Consider the following 11,918-nt stretch of genomic DNA (forward strand, 5'->3'; position numbering starts at 1 on the left):
GCTAAGCAAGGAGTTCCTATTTTTTTTTTTCTTCTGGAAAGTCTATTAAAAATATTTTTCCATCTCCTCTTCCAGCTACATCTTTGGTCTCTCTTCCTTATCTTCTTCCATTATTTAGTTCTTATTTTTGTTTTTCTGTCTTTCTAATATCACTCCTTACTCATCAGTCCTGACAGCTGAGGATTTAATGTCATTGTCTTTGAAGCTACAGGGAAAATGCATCATTTATATTTATAAGCAAAAACAATGATCTGTTTTACACTACATATCTTCTTTTACCTGAAGTCTAATTACTTACTTCTGTTTAACAATTTGATGCCCCTTTGCCTCCTTAGCTGAATCAACAGTGGTCTGCCAGGACAGCTCATAAAAGCAAAACATGAGTAGATGAAAAGAGAATGAGGTATGTCAAATTTCCATAGGAGTGAGATTTAGATGGATTCTATGATTAGCAGATGATGAGCATGTTGGTTGTTTGCTTGGGTGTTTTGTGGTTTTTTTTGTTTTGTTTTTGGGAGGTTTTTTGTTTGTTTTGTTTTTGTTTTTGTTTTGGTTTGGTTTGGGTTTTTTGTGTTGTTAGGTTTTGTTTTGCTTTTTTGGGAGGATGTGGGGCAGTAAGACTCGATCTCTTTTGAAAAGCTTTGTCATCCATGATTTTAAGAGTCATCTTCAATTTCAGTCTTGGAGTTGTCCCTATCAGAGTCATGCCAAGAATATGTATCTTCTGTCTGAATCTGGATGGGAATCAGACCTGATAAATCTTTTGTAAAATGGCGGGGGGGATTGGGTTAGCCTTCAGACAGCACTGAATTGCTGCAAATCTCATCCACTGCAATTCTGAATCTCTAAATGGAAAGAGGGGCTGATGAGTTGTGTGGGACTAACGAAGTACAAACAATGTGGAGCACATGTTGTATAATAATGACTAAAGCCTCAGGTAATAGGCACCTCAGGTTGGGAACTAAAAATGTAGTGAAAACTTCAGAGCCTAATTTCTTAGTGCATAAAGAATGGTGATTAAATAATAGCTCTTCATTTAATTGATGTAAATATTGAAGAACTGCATTAGATCTTAGGGTGACAAACAATGTGCAAAAACTCAGGACAAAATTCACCATTTTGTTTTCAGTGTGTACTCACAAAAACAGCATAGAGCCCGAGAAAAAAACACTGACCACATGACAAACAACATGGGAAAAGAAAGATACTGTTATTGGCTTAATACCACTGATCTTGAGTACTGAAATAAGTGGAGTCCTGAGGAGACTGTCCTTGCTTTTGTTGTCACAGTGCTTATGCTTTAAAGACTGAAGAAACACAGGCACTGGAGTTTTTGCCTGAGCTTCAGACAAATAAACAAAACTGTGATGATTCAGAATTTACTGATTGCATGTATGTTTTTTTTCCAGCTGTTAACCTCTGTGCTGGTAATCTATAATTCATGGATTCCACTTAGGATTTCTGGGCTGGATAGAATATCAGGGTATTGCATTCAATTTACTACAAAGTGTTGAATATTTTGTTCTATCTTCTGCTGGCTACTGACAGTGATTTCTTCTGTTCAGAAAAGCTTCTCTTTAAATTGACACTCCTGTACAATAATATTGTCCCAATGAGAGAATTTAATAATACAAGAAACCAGCATGTTTAAATACATAAACTCCACAGTAGGGTAGAGAAACCACAACAACCCAGCAAGCCCCTGCAAGAGCAGCAGTAACTGCACTGAGAGAAGGATCAAGGTGAAGACTGACAAATAAATTCACCATTTATTAGCTTGAGGTAATTATTTAGTGCAACTGAGGCTGCAAAATGGGAGTGAAAGAGGTGGTAAAATCCAGTTTCCAGGCTAGAATAACTAGGATTCTTAGCAATTTGAAAATAGTTTCTCAACTCTGTCTTATTCTTGTTCAAATGAGCTACATTCTGATCAAAGGAATTATTTGTTTTGTAGATGCTAAAAGATTAGCTCTGGGAAAGCAGGCATTTACAGAGATGGTTAAAAATGGTATTAAGGAACAAATATTTTACAGTATTTAATTTGCTGTATATATGCAGCAAAAAAATGTCTTGTATTTCATACAACTTTCTTCCTGCTTCAAATGTAGATGTTAAGTTCTTTTCATTCCTCAACATGGTGTTGAATAGCGACCTAAGAATTTCTCTGATGTGGCAAAAAGTGTGCTGCACTGACAACAGGAATTTTTTTGAAAACAAGCTGTATGGCTTGGTTTCAATTGTAAAGGTTTATACACTTATCAAGAGAAAACGGAAGTATTTCTTTCTAAGTTGTTGAACTTCTCTTTTGTACTTTACATGAAGTTACGTATATTTATGATTCTGTGGATGTTAGCCGGAGAGCCAAAAGAGGAGCCTCTTACTCAGAATTTAATTAGTATTCTGTCTTAGTACCAGGCCCACTGGGCTGGTGGAAGTGATATATTTCAGATGTGACACATTGTTTTGCATAACTAAATTCTGGTGAGAAGTACCCATGTTATCAGAACACTGGAGTATTTCAAATGATGAGTGAAATTATACCATGATCACATTATCAGAACACCAGAACACTGGAGTATTTCAAATGATGACTGAAATTAATCTATGATCTCTAATCCTACATGAGTGGAATCAGATTTGTCTATAGTTTCAGAAAAAAAAAATAGTAGAACATCTGTAGATGTCCATAAGAGCATTCATATTCATTAGAGTTACACTATTTCTTAGCCTTTGAAACATGAAGGAAGTGTGTTTGAACCCTCCAGTCTCACCTAAAAAATTCCCCAAACTCAACAAACAAACAAAACAAGACACCCAACCCTAAATAAAAAGTTCCTGCCTCAAGTGGATGAAATAATATTCATTTTTTTATCCTACATTGCCAAAACTACTTGTCATCCTCTTTGGCAAAATTGAATATTCTTTAGGTATGCCTGCAAGTTACGGTTAGAAGCTAACATACAGAAACAGTCAGGCAATATTGTTCAGTCAAGGAGCTTAAGAGTCTTTTCAAATTACCTTTTCCAATGTATCACTGAAAAATTTTTATCTGTTTGTTTTGGATTTTTTTTTCTGCACAGTGAATTGTGTTTCCACAATCATTCTCGTCCTTTTCCTTATATCCCAAATTCTTACGTGCACTGTTTTCATACCAGTGCTAACCTTCATGTACTAGCATAGACAACTTGTTCTTTTTTTCAAGTGTATCTAGTAGAAATTCAGTTTCACCTCACTCTCACTGGAACCCCAGTCCTTTCTCTGTTCTCTATTTTATTGATAAAATAATTTGCCCTAAATTGAGAATTGTAAAATACAATAAAGTCTGGTATCTCTGCTTTCATTTCATGTTTTAGGTGCTTATTCATAAGCTTGAATCTGAAAGCATTGTTCTTGTTCATTCTTACATCCTTGGAATACAGATAAAAATTATGCCATTTACTTAGAGTGATTTCAATCCTTTTTCTCTTGAAGGAAACAGAGTTCTCAGTTCAACCAGTTTTATAAACTACGTTCTTGAGTATACCAAATGATCTTATGCAGTTGGTTTTGTTTTTCTTCATTTAAATACTAGAAAATTGATAATTTAATCTAATATTATATTCTATGATCTTTTTTTTCTAGCAGTACTTTGTAAAATCGCAAACAATTCTAAACCAGTCAAATAGCCACTTGGTGCTTTAGGAATTTGCTCCTATTGCATTCAGGAATATTTATTTCTTCAGAATACTAGTTTAAAACTGTACTAGAAACACAGTTTTCAGGGGCAATCTCTCTCATAATTCTGAAGATATTTTTCCATTTCTGACTAGCACCCTAGGTGACTCTAAAAAGCTCTAACCAGTTACATAGTAAAAGTTCACTTCTTTACATACTTCTCCCAGGTATCCAAAGGTTCTGCTTATAGATGCCTCAGGAATCTGGAGACTGGATTTACATGACTAATTAATCTTGCATTCATTGATTATACCAAAACTGGAGCATATATTTCACATGAAAATGTGGGTCAGTGTGAACTCTTTGCTTTCTGATTTTTCTGATTTCCTGTTACTTGCATGCTGTGCTTTTAGGGAACAGAGCAAAGTGCCAAGTACACAAAAACAATGGGAGGGGGAGAGGCAAAAATATATTGGTGAGAACACTGAGTCACCAACATAAGCAAAAATGTATTTCATGTTCCTCTTAGATCATTGTTCTTCAAAGGTTACAAAATCACACAGTCCCAGAATATTCTGAGTTGAAAGGCATCCACGAGGATCATCAAAGATCAACTCCTGGCCCTGCAAAGGTCACCCCAAGAATCACATCATGTGCTTGAGAGAGTTGTCCAAACCCTTCTTTGTCAGGCTTGGTGCTGTGACCACACCGCCCCGGGAGGCCTGTTCCAGTGCCCAACCACCCTCTGGGTGAAACACCTTCTCCTAATGTGTAACCTAAACCTCTCCTGACACAGCTTCAGGCCATTCCCTCGGGTCCTGTCACTGCTCACTACAGAGAAGTGATCAGTGTCTGTCCCTCCTCTTCCCTCACGAAGAAGTTGTAACTGCAGTGAGGTCTTCCCTCAGTCTCCTCTTGCCCAAGCTGACCAAGTGACCTCAGCTCTTCCTCATGAGGCTTCCCCTCTAGACCCTTCATCATCCTCATTGCTGTCCTTTGGATGCTTTCTAATAGTTTAATATCTTTTATTGTGGTGCCCAAAGCTGTCCCAGCTCAGAGCAGAGCAGGATAATCCCCTCCCTTGCCTGGCTGGCGATCTGGGCCTGATGCACCCCAGGACAGGGTTGTCCCTCCTGGCTGCCAGGGCACTGCTGGCTCATGTTCAACTTTCCCCTGACCAGGACACCCAGGTCCCTTTCCTGGCACTGCTTTCCAGCATCTCATTCCCCAGCCTGAACCTGCATTCAGGACTGCCTCATCCCAGGTGCAGAATGCAGCACTTGCCCTTTGTAAACTTCATTCAGGTTGTGACTGAGGAGTCAAAATTTGTTTCTGACTAGAATACACTCAGATGAAAATACCTACCAGCTTTGTTAGCTAAATATTATTTCTCTACAAAAATTCTTTTAAGTTATTTATGGAAAGAAATTGTTTTCCAGGGAAAGTATGTCCTCACAAAATCAATTTCAAGCAATAAGTAGAAAAAAAAAGTTCAGCAATGTTCTCTCTAGAACTGATACAATTTCAGTCCTAATCAGATATAATTTAAGTACATTATGCCATCCTTTGTAGTGATAAAGAAACAAAATAAAGAATGCATACATAATGAAAATATCATGTTCTAGTAAGTTTCGCATGGTTAGACAAAATCAGGTTATAAGAACTTCTTCAAGGATAATTGCCAGAAAATTTTGAGAGAACTCAGAACTCAACAGAAACAGTTTACAAACCTCCCTTTCTCCAAAATGAACCCACTCTCAAAACCAAACCTTCAGCTCTGAAATGTCCAGTGGACATTGGATTATGGTGAAAGTTTTGGTTTTCTTTTTTGTTTGGTTGGGGTCTTTTTATTTGAGGTTTTTTTGGTTTTTCTGGTTATCAGTCTTCAGAGAGGCCAGAAAGAAGAGCAGGTCTGCTTTCCTCAGTAGGGCCAACAGGAGGGTTATCAGTGAACTGACCAATTTTCCCTTATAGAGAGGCAAAAAAGAATGACACAAGGTCTGTCCATGCTGGTTAGCAATATTTTCTACTTTTTTTTTTTTTTTTTTTTTTTTTTTTTTTTTTTTTAATTAAGAAATATTCATTTTAACCTAAAACTGCAGAAAAATATCCTTTGAATTATTAACACATCCATCCATTTGATTGTTATACACCCTGAAATGGAAGAAAAAACCCTTTAGTTAAACATGTGGTGAATCTGGTGAAACCCTTTTCGATCACCTTGGGGGAGATACGTTTTTACAAAAGTCTGAGGAGAAGCTGAGAAAGACTTGAAAGGTAATTATGAAAAGGTTAAAAAAAACCCCAAAAAACAAACCCCAAACCAAAACAGACCACAACATACCCAAACAAACCATTGCAGCTTATTCCCTTGTGCCAGGAATAAGTATTCTACCTCTGCTGCTAGATGACAGTGAAAACAAGTTGTGAGTTGCATTGTTGGAATAGGCAAAAGTTAATCTCAAGAGGAAAAGCCATTTTATCCTCAGATTCAGTTACAACAGAGGAAGCCTGACAAAATGAATGCTGTGAGAAAGGACATGTTGTCTGTTTATAACTATATCAGGGTGGCAATCCCCAGGGAAAGAAAATAGGAATTTAATTTAAAGTCTAGACATTAACACTTAAACAAATGAGGATAAAGTAGCATGACTGCGCTTGCTGTGAAAATTAGGTTTCTGTTTGCAAAAAGTCAAAATAAAGCCAAACCCAAATAATTTAAAGACTGAGTTTTCCTGGTTACTTTCCATGGTAAGAGACTAGATCCTTCACCCTGCAAGGATGTTGTTTGCTTAGCACAAATTACCAGTCTTCATGCTGAAATATCAGCTGCAGTGGTCTGTCTCATGCAAAATGTCAGGCTCAATAATTTGAATTACCCCATTTACACTAAAGTATAATGAAGTTTAAGAAATTGCACACACTAAACTGGGATTTGGATTCTCAAATACAAATTCCTCTTAAATTATTACAGGTAATTTTTTAGTTGAAATCACAGTTCTTAGTGGAAGTTTTTAAACTGCATGAGGTGGATGAGGTCCCCTGTGTCATCATATGCAAGGTAAGTAATATATTGTGTTCATTAATCTATGTCATAGGAGTATTGAACATACAACAGCTATCACATTTTCTACATTTGATAGCACCTGAGAGGTCACTGCTAAGGGTTAAAGACTTTACTAGCATAAATTGTGAGACTTACTGCTAGGTGAAGATGCACCACAATAAATAAGTGCTTAAATCTGGGTTTCAGGTAAACAGTGAAATGAATTGATTTGTTTCTTACTTAAGAACTTGGGGGAAAGATTGGCAAAGTTTTCTGTTGGTTTTCTCTGCAGAAGCACTTCTTCCATTCTCCCTTTAAGTTTCAGTATTCCATTTTTTAAAATTGCCAAATATTATTTGGAAATTTATCTTCATAATAGAGGTAGATTTATCCATTTATGTAGTAGTAGTCAGATGCTGGTTGGAAAGCCTTTCATGCAACTCCTTCATTTTCTAAACAAATTTATCCTAGCTATCTTGAAATGATGACATGTTGCCATGTGAAATCTAAGCACAAGTGAAGCAAACAGAACCTGAAGAAAGAAAAAAGAAGTGTGCACAGCCCAAGTCTTGTGATATGAGTGTCTTCACCTGGCCCCGACACTTCCATTTCTTCCCTTCCCATATTTTTCTAGACCTAGCCATGAGGTATTGTAAATGTTTCTTCTAAACGGGTGAATTCTAAAGACAGTCTTGCTATACAACAGACCTGCACAAAGTACTTGAAATTCTACTTATTGGAGAAATTAATAAATACACCTTATTCCATTAAAATGTTAGTGGAGGGATTCAAGGTTTTCATTTTCAGCTCTTAAGCCCAGGAAATTTTTCAAATAAATTTCCAATCATACTTTATGGTAAAGCATTGTGAGACTCTAGATAGCTCCACAGGAGTCTAAAGGTTTTACATGTGTGAAATCCATGACCTTAAAAATTTGATAGTGTCCCTTTGATATTGGATAAACCTTAGGTCTCTTAGCCTTAGATTAAGGATACATTTCTGAAATATTTACTACCAGTTGTAACGTTTATTATGGGTGTTGTTTCAGAGAAGTCATGAAGTTTGATCCGTAGCTGCCTTGGAGAAGTTGTACAAACACAGACGTGGTCCTGTATCCCCTCTCTGGCCAGCTCGAGTTTGCTTTAATCTTGTATTTAATTTGGAGACATTTTGGCTCTAAACTTGGCTAGATAACAACTAGAGAAGATTGCTAGCAACTAAATAAAATCTCATGAGCTAAAATATTGCGTAGATCCACTTACAATGTTCAAGTTGCTCTTTAGGCTGTAGTCCACTGTGAAATACTGACACATTTAAAGCTTGAAAAATACAAGCTCAAATTCATCCAAGGAGAGTGTAAAAAAAAAAAAAAAAAGGTAAATGTTTGGAAGCAAGAAAAGCAAAATATTATTTAAACAGTATTTAAACAAGGCTTCCACTGGATTACACCTCTCCCTCTGTGTCTGTTTTATTAAAATCTTACAGAAAACTATGGGGGTTTTTTCATGTTTATTTAGCAAAGCAATACATAGTTTTCCCATTCTTTTGCTGCAAGTTCAAGTTTTTGTTCTCACTGTATCTTTACTTTTTTCCAGCATCCTTTTTCTTTCCTACATTGTTTTTTTTGCTCTACTCATGATTTTTTTTTTTTTGCACCTATTATAGCACAATCTTCCTCCTCTGTCCTTATTTGAGTGTTAGCATCATCTCTTCATTCCTTGTTTCTGAAGATCTCCACTTGCTTCCAGGTAAATAACTAATGAACTTGATAGAGAAAAATGTCTATTTTCCAGTTTTTAAAAAATTACATGTTTTTCCCACTGCCTTTCATACATCATATGTGTGTATATGTATATGTATGTACATCATATGTATATACATCATATGTATAAACGGAAGATGTTTGCTAAAGGAGCAGTGTTAACATTGCTACTCAACATATTTTAATGTATGGAATAACACTTGCCCCTTTTAATTAATACATCATACATATAAAAAACAAAAAGCCAGGGGGTTGAGAGCATATTTTTGTTGTACCACTTCACTTCCAAGCACAATTCTGACTGGAAGCATTAGATGATCCTCGATTATGAATATGTGATAATAAATAATAAACAACTAAAACACAGAGCCAGATGTCAGTTTCAACAATTATTAATACTGCTACTTCTTTTATGCTCATGAAAAATCATAGCTAAAAAGAATCTGAAAAGAAAATTATCTAATGTCCTCACTCAGACACTAAATACAGAATATCTGGATAATTTCTATTTAGTATGTGTTTAATCTGTTTCAAAAATTTCAGTAAAAATTTGCCTTGGGGACAATGAAAAAATGCCATTGTCATATTTTGGTTTACAGACCGTTATTTACTACCAGCTTTCCTGATCCATAAATCTTCCTTCCTTAAAAATAAGTCCTTTACTGGTTTTGAATATTAACTGAACATTGTGCTGCTTACAGAAACCTTTTAATTTGGGAAAGTATTATCCTGTATTTCCTTTGCCTCAATTGTTTATATGGGGTGCAGTTTTTTGCTTGTTCATTTGTTTCTTTTAAAAATAGGAAACTTCACTTTTTTTACAAACTTCTTTTCATAGTTCATGCTTGCTTAAATTTATCATCTTTGTTTTTTTCCTTAAAGTGCTTCTTGTTTGTTTATAGCATTTTTTAGGAATGATGTCCAAAACTGAACACTTTATCCTACTCATAAAAGCTGACAGAAGGTTATATTAAATTCTAGTAATCACTAAGAAATTAAGAATGCTTACCTTCCTTATGCAATATATACCTCATCAGAATGATATCTGCCTTTCTGTAAAGGAATCTCCTTTATGAAAAATTTAAGATAATACATTTTCATCTCCATATCCTTCTCAGGTACTGCTGCTTAGATGGTCATTTTGCATTTAAGCATTTGAAATTCTTTTCTGAATATAATGCTATGTTCATGTCTTCCTTAAGATTTACTAATTACATGTGTTTTCTCTATCAAAATAATTTTGAATTGTCATTCTGCTTTACAAGCTCTGTGCATCCCTTTCCATTCTGGTATCATTTATTAATAGTTATACTTAATTTTCAATCATTAGTGGAATCATTCAGTGGCAGAAGAGTCTTAACAGCTTTTTAAAAGAGTGTACTTTCTTTAGACTCTCAGATTGACCATCAACCATACTCTGGATATAGGCTTTTGATTTTTTTTTTTTTTACCCAGTTAAGTGTCCACGTTCCAGCAATTAGATTTTTACTATATTTAAGTAGATTGCTTAGGAGAATGTTAATGTGCATGGTGGCAAATGACCTGCTGATATCACCATCTATCATACTTTCCCCTTACCCAGAAGCTAGTTACGTTGTCAAAGAAGGAAAACAGATTAGTTTATAATGTTTTTTTTCTTGATAAACCTCTGTTGGCCATTTTTCTCTCACCTTATTGACCTCCAGTTATTTACAAATTGATGAGTCATTTGGTTCAGCATCTTTCAGGCATGCTGGCCTCGTAAAGCTACAGTGACGTTCACAGAGCTGATTATGTTCATCGAGCTCGGTCAGATGTAGCACAGCGCTTTGTGCACAGCCATAGTCACTGTTACCAACCTCTGCTGGGAGTAGCAGCTTTTTCTTTTTTGATGTTCTGGATCCTGTTCTGAAGATGTTACCTATTATTATTGACTTTGATCTCATGCTGATAGTTCTGATGTTCTTAGCTTTTTGAGTATCCCTTTAGATTACCCTTCAAAGAGTGGAATGTTACATAAAAAATCCAGAGAAGACTGAGTTTAGCTTCTGAAATGACTGCAGCAATATTTTTGCTCTTCCACTGACAAATGTTTCTAACTGTTTTTCTTTTATTATATCATGTTGTTAAAATTTTTGCCCAGCTTCTACCTCTATGGGAATATTTTCCCTCAAAACTTGGGAAGTGGTTGACAGTTAATTCTGCAGCCACAGGGCACTCTGCAGGTTCATATTCCAGCAATGATACCGGAGTGTGTCTGACAGGCCTCGTCTTCAGATAAATCCAGACATTGGGAGCTCTCCCATGGAAGTGTTTAGATCACAAAGAGAGAGTTTCAATATGCTGGCAGGCAAGACACTCAGGAAAATCAATCTGAATGACTGAAAGGTATGCTTCAAAGGTGGACATGTTGAAAATCAATGAACCCCCCCCCCCCCAAAGGAATAAAAAATGATCATGCTTATACTTAGAATGCTTCTCTTTGAAAACAAAGTATATTAAATTAAGACCAATTCAGATTTTGAATCAAGTGTGCATAAAATAGTTCAGCAACATTTAATGCTCTAAGAATTGATTTAGATTTTCTGAGAATTACTATATTGAAAAAAATTATTGTTTCTTCTCTTTCTGTCTTCTGCAGCACTAAGCACATGCTGGTACTTGAAACTAATAATGAAAAGTACGGAAGAAGATATTTCTATCTTCTGATTTTTGTCTGCCTTGAGTTATATTTTTTAAGGATTTTAGTACAGGCATAAAAGCAATATGTTAGAATAAGGTGTTTTTTCTTTTCTGTTGCTTGCTAGAAACTTGCAAATTCCTTTTGAAATCCTTTGTAAAGACATAAAAAAACCAAATGGGAGAAGTGAGTGAAAAGCATTTATACACAGAAGCTGATGTACTCCCCTAACAATCACTGAATTCTCCTTCCTGCATCAATGTAAAAACTGGAGTTTCTTAGCATCTCTGTAAGAGCAAAGGTGCCATTATCACCATTTGAAAACTGTGCAACAATCATATTTACTGAGCGTTGTCTAAACAAATGAATCAAAAACTGTAAAGCTTTTGTGGGCATGTGCATTTTTAACAATTTTCCTTTGGGCTCACATTCTACAGTATGAGAAGTCAGGAGTAACTTTGTTTGGCTTCCACTTCAGCAGATTAACTCAGCTCTAGAATAGCATTTCTGAGAACAGAATTTGTCCTCTTGGTAACGGGCAAAAAGACACAGTAAGCCTCTTGCGGGGATTGTGCAGCCGAGACCCCAGGGATGAAGGGACTCAGCTGGACCCAGCCATATGGAAGAAACTATAGACTCCCCTGAGCATTTCCAAACTACACCTTGCTGAAGGCTTAGTTATCCCTGCTGGGGTTTGCCGTCTAATGAAAGACAAATCACTTTCACCTATTACTAGAGTCTCAAGAGCTGGTGCAAATCGCATGGAACTGAATTCACAAGCAAGGAAGAACAAAATG

Source organism: Chamaea fasciata, unplaced genomic scaffold (genome assembly GCF_029207755.1).
Source record: "Chamaea fasciata isolate MVZ Bird 193981 ecotype frontalis unplaced genomic scaffold, bChaFas1.0.hap1 SCAF_6, whole genome shotgun sequence".
NCBI classification, from domain to species: Eukaryota; Metazoa; Chordata; class Aves; order Passeriformes; family Sylviidae; genus Chamaea; species Chamaea fasciata.